The 13793-nt window shown below is 29.9% G+C and overlaps 1 long non-coding RNA gene across 3 annotated transcripts in view; it reads right to left on the bottom strand.

The window, feature by feature from the left end:
- Positions 1-13454, bottom strand: part of LOC117121126 — a 40605-nt gene extending 27151 nt beyond the window's left edge. For all 3 annotated transcript variants that reach the window (XR_004447496.1, XR_004447493.1, XR_004447502.1), the window contains exons 1-2: positions 13358-13454; positions 12645-12678 (exon numbers count right to left, since the gene is read on the bottom strand). This is a non-coding gene — a long non-coding RNA (uncharacterized LOC117121126). The remainder of the gene's footprint in view (positions 1-12644; positions 12679-13357) is intronic.
- Positions 13455-13793: the final 339 nt, after the last annotated feature.

Here is a 13793-nt window from a genome sequence, read left to right as displayed (position 1 = left end):
AATAAAAATAATAAAAATACACAAACAAATTTATAAAAAACACAAAATAATATCAATATACATAAGCCTACACCATGTATATATATATGTAAATATATACATAAATACACAAACACACACACACATATACATACACACATATAGTACATACTTATACACACATACCCACATATAAATAAATTAATTAAATAATGGTTTTGTAATGTTCTCAATTTTTCAGTAAATACATTAACATTGTCCAGTACTAGAGTCTTTGAGAGTATTTGGTAGGCTTGACCACAACCGCGGGAACTCGTTGATGGTGCAGTGTTTTCGCACCTCAGTACGTGCATAGTGGTGTTTAAAAGTTAGCAAGTCAGTGTATCTTAGATTTACTATAGTGTTTGATAGAACACTATAGTAATAATAATAACACTATTGAACAACATAATTATGAAAAAATTAAAAAAAAAAACAACTCATGATGTCCAAGAGAAGAAAAACTGCCAAAAATCATAGTATCACTCATTTTATATCTTTCTATATAATATTGTGTAATTTCATTGTTGCCTATTTTAATATTGTATTTCATCATCTTTTCATGTAAAGTGCATTGAACAAAATGTAAACAGAAAATGCGCTATATAAATAAGTATTATTATTATTACTATTATTATTATTATTATTATTTTATTTATTTATTTTTTAATTGCATAGAAGTCTTAATATCTTAGATACTATGTATAAGAGCACCCATCGGTCTTAATCCTGAGAAACAATGTTGGTTACAAAAATTCCTTGGTGATCAAAATTTTTGGTAAAACAAGAACAATCAATAATTTTGTTTTTCAAGGTCTTATAATATTAAGCTGATGATTTTACGTACAGTAGGCCTGTTCTGTATCCAGGCTTGGCAGAGGTATAATGGTAATCTGGTTGGTGGATTACAGCCAAGGTTCATGCTATTATATACACTCAATTTCAGCTTTCAGGCTGCTCATTTATTCAATCTTGCTACCTTGAAGAAACTTTTGGTTTTCTCCCGACGAAAACATTGCGGATATACTTAAGGATTTGGTGGGTTCATGTCGCCACGAATATTAGTAATTATATCAGATTAGTAGTTATTGATTTGTTTACATTTTTGTTGGCATACATATTCGATTGTAATCGTTCATAATTGATGATATGCACGTTATCTTTTTATTAGTTTCTTTTTTACATATTCTTTGTTATTATTACTCTTTGTTATTTATTATACATTCTTTGTTCATAATAAACATTATTCAATCAATTACCTTAATTATATTTTGTTTACAATTTTCATTTCATAGATTGATTAAATAGCCAATAATATCAAGCAAGCTTTTACTATTGATGCCCTTACAAAAATAACAATATTAAATATATGAATAAAAAATACTAAGAATGAGCTAATAATACAAAAGATGACACATTTATAAATGAATCATGATTCTGAAACAAATGTAACGATATTATGACAAAAATTGTGGAAAAAAGTAAATAATGATGACCCAGTATCAGTAAGAAAGTACCAATTTTATTTATACTTGCTTAAGCAGAGACGAGAAACACAAAAATTGAACTATTAAATTAAATGCACTACTGTATAGGAGGATGAGAGAGAGAAAAAAGCTAAATCTGCATTCAAATAAATTATTTCACTATAAAAAATAGCTATTGTATACTAATGTAAATATATTTTAGTAGTTCTAAACTTGATTTTCTTTATAATTAACTACCTGTTCATATACAGTAGTAAATGTTGTGCAATTCAGCCTCTGGCTCTGACTTGACTTTAAATAAATTGAAATATTATTCTAAAAAGCTTTACTTATTTACAACTTAAATTTAAGTGAACATTCACATCTTTTTTTTTTACAATGTGTAAACATTTTTAATGAGTTCTGGTTAAGTTGTTATATACTGAGTACTTAACAGATTGAAACAGCACTCTCAAACAACAATTTATCTCTACTTGGGGTGTTTGAAAAGTGTAATATAAAAAACAGCACAGCACATAAAAGGAAGAAAACTATGCATATATGGTATTATGTCCCACAAAGGCAGTGTCAAATAGACAATAAACAGTTAATAGTATAAACGAATAATATAGTAATAATAATAATAATAATAATAATAATAATAATAATAATAATAATGATAATATAGAGTCGCCTGCATATTGCTACTCCTTTCTCTCTGCATGTGTGATGTTACTGTCGGTTACAACTGTCACTCAATGAGTTTGTTAATGATGATCAAAAAAATGCTTACTGACTGGTTAATTTCCTAATTGATTTATCAGAACACTGGAAGAACTGACAATGGAGATGCATCAAGTGTTTATAGCAAAATATCCTAAAGCTAAGTTGTTAGACAGTATAGCTCCTTGTTAATGCCACAGTCTACTGCAGTAACCACATTGTAACAATTGTAATCATTTCAATTATGACAATAATTAGTGTTAATTGTTGTTTAGTGGTTTTGATGGCATTTGCGGATATGTAACTTAAGTAAGCCTTTACTTTAGTCGTCTTTTATATCCCCAAAAATATGGCTATACAGTACATGAAAGAGTATTCTTTGTAAATAAATCAAACAAAATTATTGATCATTATGCAACCATAGTAGAATGACAATGGCATAAACATGCTTGTATATGAATAAATATTTAATAGTTCAGTTTTTAAATTTATTTACTGTAATATATTGTTCATATTTTATTTCTTTAATATTAAATTTTTATCTAAAATAAATAATAATTTAAAAAAAATTGTCAATATTTTGATTTGAGATCACCATAATATAAAGCTCATGGTGTATGTGATTTAATTTTAAATTGTTTTTATTTGGTAGAATTTCTACAGCAAATGGTTTTTAAGCATTTTCAAAATAGGCCCTTACGCAACAGGATATGGTTACTCATATTCTATTTCCCCACATAAAATCCCCATGGGTTATTATATACTGTATACATGTGAATACTGGGGCTTCAAACATGGTATGGCAACATGAGACATTGTTTTTGGAGTAAATGTAAGGTAAACATTTAATATTTCAAAGATACAAGTTGTAAAGCACTAAATAAAATAAAAGAAGCTAGATTCAATAAAAATAACCTATAATATCCAGAGTAAGAATACTCAAATTTGCAGCTATAAAAGTTTTATTAAATATACAGTATTGTATAATACTGTCCCTATGAATTTAATTTGAATCTCTCAATCGTGTTTGTCAAAATTTACTTTAATCGCCAAAAATGCAATATAAAAGTAGTTCTTTGTTTTACTAGAGATAGGATTTGCTGAAATCATCCATGTGTGAATAAATTGACAAATCAGAGCTAGGGTAAAAACTTTGAACACATCACAACTTGAGGTAGGGTTTGGCTGAAATTATTCAAGTGTGAATAAATAGACCAATGAGGACTAGGGTAAAAACTTTGTACACATCACTACTGGAGGTAGGGATTGGCTGAAATTATTCAAGTGTGAATAAATAGACCAATGAGGACTAGGGTAAAAACTTTGTACACATCACTACTGGAGGTAGGGATTGACTGACCAAAGATGAGTAAATACAATACTCCGATAGTGGGAAACAATTTTGTACATTGCTTAGTAAATACATTAATAAATAATAAAGTTTTTGGCAATTTAGTAGAGTTTTAGTAAGCTAACTTTTTAATGAAACAAGTTTTAAAATATAATTATTAAAATATATTGTTATTTTACCTAAAATCACTCCAAATTGAATGGGCCATGCATACTTAGGACCCAAATCTCTATGAAAAAATCTTGTTAAATTGCAGTACAGTATTTTCACTAAAACACTGAACAATCTAATTCTGATGATGATGCTAAATTATATAAATTATGTTGTAATATTTATGTATGAAAGAAATAAGATGACGTTGAACTAATTTCATTTGTCTTTTTCAGGCTTGTTTGATTACCTCATTTTTAGGTTTTTTTGTGCATGTTACAAGAACTTTGTAAACATGTAATAAAGGTGCTTAATATTTTCAAAATTTCCTTGATAAAAAACTGTTGTATGTCCATATATAGTCCTGATGTGCCTATATATGGTCATGATGTGATGTCATCATGACCATATTTAGGCATGTCACATGTTTTTGTCAAATAAATTTGATAGTGTGGTGAGTGCTTCATACATGATACTGTAGCTATTATAATACTATTATAATATATAATCAAACCTTTATTACAGACTCCTTGGCAATCCATATTATGGATACTATTATGTTCTGATTCTAAGAATCTAGTCTTCGTTTTTTTTTTTCTTTTATCATTTCATTATTTTTACTATCACACAATGACCTAACCTGGAGCTTCTAAGGAAATAATCAAAGGTTACAAACAGATATGTTTGAACTGTGCTGCTGTATAGTTAGGAGGAAACAGTGGCATATTTTGTGGGGGGGGGGGTGCGTAGTTAAAAATTCCCTCAAATCACCCTATTTTGCGAGCTACTGCCCCTTCACTGATTCATCGAGCCCAAGCCCACTTCACCTTCGCGTGCCCATCCGCCCTACCCCCATTTCAAGACTCAAGACACGCCACTAAGAGGAGGCATGAGGGACGTGGAGTTTATGCTTTAGAAAAAATTGTAGGCCTACTACATCATTTCATTCAGGGAGAACTAAATGTATGGTTTATGGATGGGTGGCTAAACGCTAACCAAAAAAAAAGCAATAATTATTAAGGAAAATGAATATAATAGGTTCATTCGCATTGTTTTTTTCATTCCGATGCTTTGAAACATCACAAATGTTAGTAATAACATTTGTAGCTATTTTGGGAAACATTAATTTTCTATCCCTCTTGTTTATAAAAAAGCATCAACATGCAAAATACATTGCATGGTTCAATAGAAAAACGCAGTAGCGGAACACAGGGCAAAATACCTAAAGAGCTTCATTGCAAGGCTTGCAAATTGTCACCAGAAAACGTTTGTAGATGTTTCACACTGTTTGCACAAACATACAATTCTGATCAAATAATGCGGACGGTAGAGTTTCAATTTGAAACAGTGCATTGTAAAAACTGGAAAAGTACAGCGGTACTATGTTTGTTAAGCAGCAACTACAATGGATACAAGAAGTGGTTTGGAGCAAGGCAAACAAGGGATACACAGTATACTTTAGTATAGTAATAGTTTTTTAACGTTTTTTGACATTATACAGTAATGGTATTTTTCAATTATAATGATGTTTGAAATTTTATAAAAGTGTTGCTTTTTAATCCATAATTTGTAAAGAATTTGAAACATTAAAAAAATTATATATATTACAGTAACAATTTCAATATATTTTTTAGTAATACTTTTTAATGTTTTTTTAAATTTGTTATTTTGTAGTAGTGTTTTTTTTTAAATTAATTTTTAATAATTAATTATTATGTTTGGAAATTAATGTCCCAATTTAGTTGCATAATGTTATTGTTATCTGCAATGACATTCTTGTTGAATAAAAGATGCCAAGTCTAGTAACAATATTTATAATAATATCTTTAATAGTGAACTAAATTTGAATGCATAAAATGGTGTAAAGACCAATGGAAAATTCACAAAACTTGAAAAATACAATATAAATTAATGAAAGAAAAATGTCTCTTGGATACTAGCACAAAATGCAGTAACTGTTAACTGGCAGACATAATTAAGAAAAAAGGATAAATATATGAAGGTTGAAATTATCATTCTAAAAACACTGTAAATTGAGGAAAGAAAGAAATATATGTCTGTAGACAGGACACAAAGCCAAGACATGTATGAGCACCTGAGGCTCGCGGTGGATCGTTGACGCTGCATAGTCTTTGTGTTTCTCTCTGGGGAACACGCTGCTAAGAGCGATCTCATATTCACAGCATGAATTGCAAGAATGCTGAGGCTTATCGGTTTTACCAGGTACGGTGGCTAGGTGAGCAAGATGTCACTCGCATGTCTCCGGGTAGAGTGCCAGTGATTCAAGCCAAAATTAGCATTCCAATAGAAGCATGTACAATTATTGTACAATTGCAAGCTGAACAGCATTATCATCACATCGCTACAGTATTTCATATTAGATTATTGTCTTTTGGGATAATGCTTACTTACAGTTCAGTAGGGTGCTTGTATATTATCAATATTATTACAGTACTACTATTTAATTATAAAGTACTTATTATGATGATGAAAATGTACTAAATATATGGAATTAAATCAATTCAAAAAGAGATGAAGGAACACAGATTAACATCAAAAAATAATTTAATATTAAAATTTAATTATTTTATTAATAACATAATTCAGATCATATTTTTAGTTAATATTATCAGTATATTAATTAGAATATAATTAATCTAAAACCATACAAATTTTTAAATTAATTCAAAAAGCAATGCAAGGTACATAAGTTTGTATAAAAATATCCAGATACTAAGCTGAAGGGTGGAAAGCAGAAAATGTTCAATAATTTAATTTAGATGATAACAGCACAGAATCCTACAACAGCTGTCATTTGACATTTTAGTGATTTCTTGAAGAAATTTTTTTCAGAAATAAAATCTACAAATCACAAAATGATACCAATAATTGTTTTTTCTCTGGTTCAGGAGATAAATTAAATGAAGTGGTCAAGATTTGTTTTGTTCCTGAGAATACAATATGCCAGATACATATTCTTAATCACTGTATTTTAATACAGAAAAAAAGTCATCACATCACAATTATGTAGTTGACCAAAAAAGCAAATTTTGGTTGTTATTTGAGCTTGCAAGCCATAAAAATTAACAACTTTCAGAATGCCAATGTGTTAGGCTAGACTTTTTTCATACCTTGTTTAGCGAACCTGCTGCTTGCCAATAATGATTTCAAATAACATTTAAATATTATTTTTGGCCAATCACAGTAGCACACCCACCACCAAGAAAAATGGTAATTTCAGAAAAAAATAAAGATTTTCTTTATTTGTATTACACCTGCCACTGCTTTGAATCTTCAAAATTAAGATGTGCATATTTCTTCATAATTACATAAATTTAAAGCATTTAACCATCCTATTACTTCACTGTTTACATTCACCACTAACATTTTATTTTATTTTCTCCTCCGTTTGGATGATTTTGGCAAAACTATTTGCTAAATAAGAAAACAACATTTTTTTAATTTTTTTTTTCTCTTTTAGTAAGTTTTATTTGTCAGTACACTTCTTTCCCCTTCCCCAGAATTCTTTACCCCATGTCTCATTTCACATCTAATTCAATTGACACCTTTGTCTGATTCCTTAAACTAAAATTAATTGACAAACTTGATCTTATCTAAGCCACTGCTGACAATTCAGGGTTATGAAAATTGTCAAAGAAACCCACAAGACAAGCCCAACTGCACTGTTGAACATCTGCTGGCCTATATTTTTTTCTAATAACTATATATTATATTATTATTTAAGAAGACCACAATGACAAGTCTGCTAAAGTACACATCCAGAAACTGTCAAGACAATGATGTGTGCCACTTTCTTTCATTTAAGCCTATAATGCAAGGCATATAAGCATTTAAAATCAAATTTATTTGACACTTTGCTTGATTCCTAAAATTAAATGACAAATTTGACCTTATCTAAGGCACTGTTAAGGTTCTGGGCCAAAATCCCTGTTATACACCCCACTCCCACCACCACCTTTAATATACTGACAGTGTCATTCCCATTGTCAGAACGTACAATCCAATGCTGAATACTGCCTGTTTAAGTTTACAATGTAGCTTACTTAAGTAGCTCACTAGCCTGGTGCTGATGTCCAAAAATATTTTTAAAATTATTTTTATCATTTATACCAAAATTGATTTTCCTTTTTTCCAAATGTAGAAAAGTAATGTAAGTGACCCATTTGACTATCAGCATCATTTATAAAATGAGACATTTAAATATTCTCAAGGAGAAACATGGTGATTGCACATAATTCCCAAAACCTTACCAACTGTAATTCTTTCGATGTTATTATACTTGTCGAGAGTTACATTATCCTAATCTTAAAGACGTGACAATGGAAGCAACACAGTGAATGTCTGCTAGGATGTGTGACTGTGTTGTCACGGATACCGGGAAATTAACCGTGACACCCTGGATTAGCGTGTCACATGATGAGAGTGATCCAAATGCTGACTTTACAATATTCTACAGATTGCAAATTTTGGTCAATGGAATAGGAAATTTTAAAGCCAGGCTAAGGAGGAAAAATATTTTCTTTGATTTTTTTTTTTTTGTACAACTGATTTTTTTTTTTCAAGATACATAAAGGGCGGTTGATGAAAAACTCAGAAATGGTCAATGAGATATACATTTTTGAAGAATATTTGTAAAAAAGGTAGAAAAATGGGTGGTTATATCCCTTTTTCACCCAGTTTTTATAATATTCAAAAATGTGTACAGGTTCATTAACTGTTCCAAATTTTTCGTCCAACACCATTTTTGTGTCTTGTAAAAATCAGTTTGCAATAATAATCAAAACTTTTTTTTCCTCACGATCCTGGCTTTAAACTAGATACAGTAAATAAATTATTTTTCAGTGCTCAACACTCAGAGTGTCATTGCTCAGATTCAATATTCTCAATGCTAAAATTTTATGCTCAGAATGATTCTCATGTAAATGTGACTTTCAAAATCATTGTTCAAATGAATTTCAAGGCTCAGAATGATTCTTATGTATGCTCAGAATAAATATCAAGCCAATGTTCAGAGTGACATTCATGTCAGTGCTTAGAGAAACTCATAAATGCTCAGACAAAACTGATATTAATGCTCAGAGAATGTCATATTAATGCTCAGACAACCTCATATTAATGCTCAGAGAAATTCATATTAATACTCTAAGAAAGTCATATTAATGCTAAGAATTATACTATAATGGAAATTCTAGGAATGACTCGTGTCAATGTTATGAATAGCTCCCACTGTATAATTATTATAAATCATTTAGTTATTAATATTAGTAGCAAAGTAGTACTGTACTACTATTAATTGATCATTATTAATTTATAATGTCATTATTAAGCGATGGTTATATAACCCCAAACTTGTCATCCCGCACACCTACCCACACACACATTCTCAGCACAAAGTATCAACAACACTAAATGTCATAATGTTCTCCCTCTCTCTCCCCACCCACAACCACCCACACAGTTCATCAGGACTGACCATCAACAAGGCTAAGAGTCTCAAAATGCTGCAGACATATTTTAATTTTCTCTCAGACTCGGTTTATGAAACATCACGGAAGGCATTAATAACATTTACAGCTATTTTGGGAAAGATTGATTTCCTGTCCCTGTTGATATTAAAAAGCATCAATGCACAGAAGGCATTACATGGTTCAATAGAAAACGCAATCAAGAAGCACAAGATAAAAAAACTCAAAGAGGTCGCTACAAGGCTTACAAAATGTCATCGAAGCCAGTACACTTGGAGACGTTTCAAAACCGGTTCTTACACTTGCGAATACATACAATTCTACTAGCGAAAAGATTTTAATGAAGACAGCCAATTTCATGCTACAGAGGTCTTTAAAAAATGGGAAATGAAACATTAATTAAATGCGAGCCAACAGTAAATAGCTGCTACATCATTTGACTATACACTCACTGTTTTTACCCCTTTACTTTTACAATCTGTATAATTTGAATTTATAATCATGTTATAATTAATTCATATTAATATTTTACATACCACTGTTTAATAATAATAACCTACATATAATTTGCATGTATATGTAGGTTTAATTATCTATCATTGTAAGTTTTTCTTGTATCCTGCCTCAAGATACATTGTTAAGAAACAAATAATTACTTATTGACCATTTACAAATTGAAATGGAAATATTAGCCAAGCCCCTGGGGCCTCACTGAAGCCATATTGTAACACTACAGACATGCAACAGACTACACGTTGTCCTTTCAACCAGCATAATTCTAATGCGAGGTATATTTGAGGAGATAAATGGTCACACCCAAATTCAACATTGGACAGCCTAGACAGATCTTGCACTGGGGTCTGGAATGTAAAAGGTAGGAAACTGCCTGCCATTAAGCAAAATGCTCTACTCGGTATTTAAAACCCCAATTATCAAGGTTTTAAATCTGCTTATTCGAATGCATAACAATGTACGCTCCTTAAGCACTGGGCCTTTCATATTGAAATAAAGTTGATTTATTAACCAGTTGCAGCAGTCTAGCCTGCCAACTAGCTGTACGGTAGTTGTACCGTTGATTCTTAACAAACTTGTTCCTGGTCTGGAAAATATCATTAAGATCGTGATAATGAAATTTGAAGTTTATCAAGCACTGATGTGAAAAATAATAAGTTCTATGTTGTAATTGGCACATTGAGTCGCTGTTAATAAATTAAATTAAAACAAAACAAGTCTGTTTGCATTAAGTACTTTTTAACATGCAGAATATCAACGAGTGAAATCTTCACACAATACAGAAAATGAAAGAATGATTACTCTGCATCAAGGGGGCGTCTATAGAATCCTAAGTAGGGTACATCCTCCCCTAGGGGGTGTCTATAGGACCCTAAGTAGGGTACATATCCTCCCAATTTGAAGCTTTGCAAAATATTGATTTCTAGATATCTTGCTTATTTGCGTCTTTTCCTACACCTCACCCACCAGTTTCAAAGCAATATTAAATTTCAATTATCGCACATGTGTCCACAACACGAACATGACCGTTATTATTTTACCAATCATAGCGCTTGTCATGCGTGAAGGTTGATATCTCTGTTGTGTAGGCAGATCACACTTCGGATAACTTGCCTATTCCTTCTTTATCCTTAGCTCAAATTGTTAACCTTCAGTTATCTGTTGGTTATCTGTTGGTTTTGGTTATTCTTTGGTTATCTTTTGGTTATCCTTTCATTATCTGTTGGTTATCATTTTGTTAACCTTATATTTATTAGTTACTTTTCTTTTGTTTAAAATTTTATATATTTTGGCTATTTTTTGTGTTAATGTTTCCTTCAACATCATCATCATCATCATTATTTTATAGTCTATTATTATTCCAAGCAAGCATGATTATACAAATTGCTTTCCTTTGCTTGTAAATTACCTGCTTAAACTTTAATCAATTAAATAATGAATTTGTTTGGCAGATGAGATAAAAAAAAATCCTTGAAAATAAACATTATACATTAGATTTCAAGCCAGAAAACTATGTTTAGAAAAAGAAATGAAGATAAGAAAAATGAGAATGATTTATGGACTATGAAAAGTGAATGGTGAACTGAAATATTAATATACAATGTATTAGAATATAATGCTTATCCACTCTCTATATATGCTGATGACTTGTGTAGTGAATGTAGCCTCTATTTAATGGATAACATATGTGAAGGAAATAGTGGGAAGGGTCCAATACTTCCCTAAAGCAATCAAGTAATTAGGCAGTTCAAATGCGAATTGCATGATGTTTAATTACAAATGGTGAATAGGCAAACGGACATTGTAATCATGATGCATAAATTACTGGGGGAATACAGACTGGTTATTCCAAAGTGAAAACCCGTTAGCAACAGCAGATCAACTATTCATTTAACATTACGGTATTATTATTATTAAAGATTGTCTGAGTTATGATACATGTCCAATCTTGAATAAAAGTTATCACTTGTTTGAATGAAATATTTGTTATGTAAACGTAATATTCACCTGCTACAATTTGTACATCACAAAAACTTGTCTAGCCTGGAACAATGTTTCATATTTAAATTATTATTATTATTATTATTAATATTTAAATAGAACAAATTAAGAATTTATATAAATTTAAGGCCATCGTTTTTTTATAACACCTTATTATTACATATTTGACTAAATCTTGGAAGCATTGTGTAGTACCAAGCACTAATAATTAAATCAGATTGCTTTATGTTTAAGTAATTAGCTTCAAATAAAATACTGTAAACAATACACAAAATAAACTATTATACAGTATGAAAATTAAATTTGATGTTAAGAAATACAACTTTAAGATGATGGCGATCAGTAACAGTGTTCTCCCGAAGCTGTTTTGGCCGTCAATTTTATTGGTAAAATAAGTGGCTAACCAGTAAAAATTTGTAGATTGTAAAATAAAAAAACCACTGATTAGGCCTAGGTAGTCTAGGCTGGCCTTCTGTCAATAAATGAACACTATTCCAGTCTATACCTAGGCCATGATATACGTGTTGTTGTTTTTTCGAGTCATTAAACCCTACTCAAAAGGGATAACGCCACACAATGCGTGCATAGCTGAATTTTTACGGACAAATTTACAAGTAAAATTTTTCCAATTTGGAGAACACTGATTAATAATGGCTGGCTAATTATTAATAATTTTATACATAAATACAGAATGATTTTTTAAATAACACACTCTTTTAAAGAGAAAATTAATAGTTATTTGTTGCGCTAACGATCCCAAAATAAATTGATGACACACATTTCAAAGATAATGTATCTGTTCTGTAATGGGTTATTTTCTTAGCTGGGAGCAACCATTATTCTCTTGATGGTATTAAGGTGCTTTTAAGAAATCAAGATACATGGTGGAAAGTCTGTAAACAAGATAAAATAACAAAATAGATATTATCTCCTTACTGTTCTTCACCTACTCTGGATATTTCTTGACAATCTGTTTAGTAAAATGATATTAAAATTTATAAATAATCATAGCAAATCATAAATAACAATGATTATAGGAAATAATTAATAACAGTAATATTAATGATTTAACAATAATATCAAAGTTAAAAAACAATAACACTAGTAATAATAAAATTCATAATTTTAATCACAAAAATAACCTTTTAATAATAATAATAATAATAATAATAATAAAAATAATAATAATAATAAAAATAATAATAATAATATGAATAATAATAATAATAATTTATTTCCTCAAATACAGGAGGGTGAAGCCAAGGAGGAATATTGATAATAATTACATTAAATCTAATAAAATAAGGTCAATATGATAGTTTCATTACCTCTCCGAATAACAATAAAGAAAAATATATATTAAAAAAAAAAAATTTTAAAAATCATTACTGGCTGCTTATTTTGGTTTATCTACAGAGAATTCAAAATTGTGTAAACAACTTTACATTGATGACAGACAAATAATGGCTTTTTTTACAAATTACACTGATTATCTTTTACTCTTAATATTCATATTACAGCTATCTATTATTTATTATCATTATTATTAATTTATTAATATTTATTTATTATCTATTATAGATAATTATTAATGTATATGTGCAATACATGACCATCATGTGACAAATATTCTGAAGTTTTTACTCTACCTGAGCTATCGTCATGGCAATGTCTTTGGGGTGAGCCGCTGTCAATAGAATGGATCCGCTGTGACGTCTACAAAGGAAACAATTTAAAAAACAGGAATTTTTCAGATCATGTTTCTCTTTCACTTCATATTTCTTAAATTGTTTCAGGATCTCTTTACTGTAGTTTTTTTGTGTATTTTCATTCTTTCATACATCAAAATCAAAATCCATCCTAGAATATTTCACTATTATTATTATTAGCATGATTAAATCATAATTGATAATGTTAGTCATAATCCAATAGAGGGCGGTATTATAACATTATTCATGATTCATAGAGGGCGATATACAAAACACAACTGAGCGGGATTCACTGCGCAGCATATGCCAGTACTTCCCTATGCGACCTTGTGGTAGAATTTATTATTACTGGCTTTTCCCAGCAGTACTGGGAAAA

Source organism: Anneissia japonica, unplaced genomic scaffold, assembly GCF_011630105.1.
Source record: "Anneissia japonica isolate Jap-2015-1 unplaced genomic scaffold, ASM1163010v1 scaffold287957_len1322810_cov207, whole genome shotgun sequence".
NCBI lineage: Eukaryota > Metazoa > Echinodermata > Crinoidea > Comatulida > Comatulidae > Anneissia > Anneissia japonica.
The sequence above is the reverse complement of the archived record's forward strand: the minus strand, read 5'-3'. Positions and strand labels throughout refer to the sequence as shown.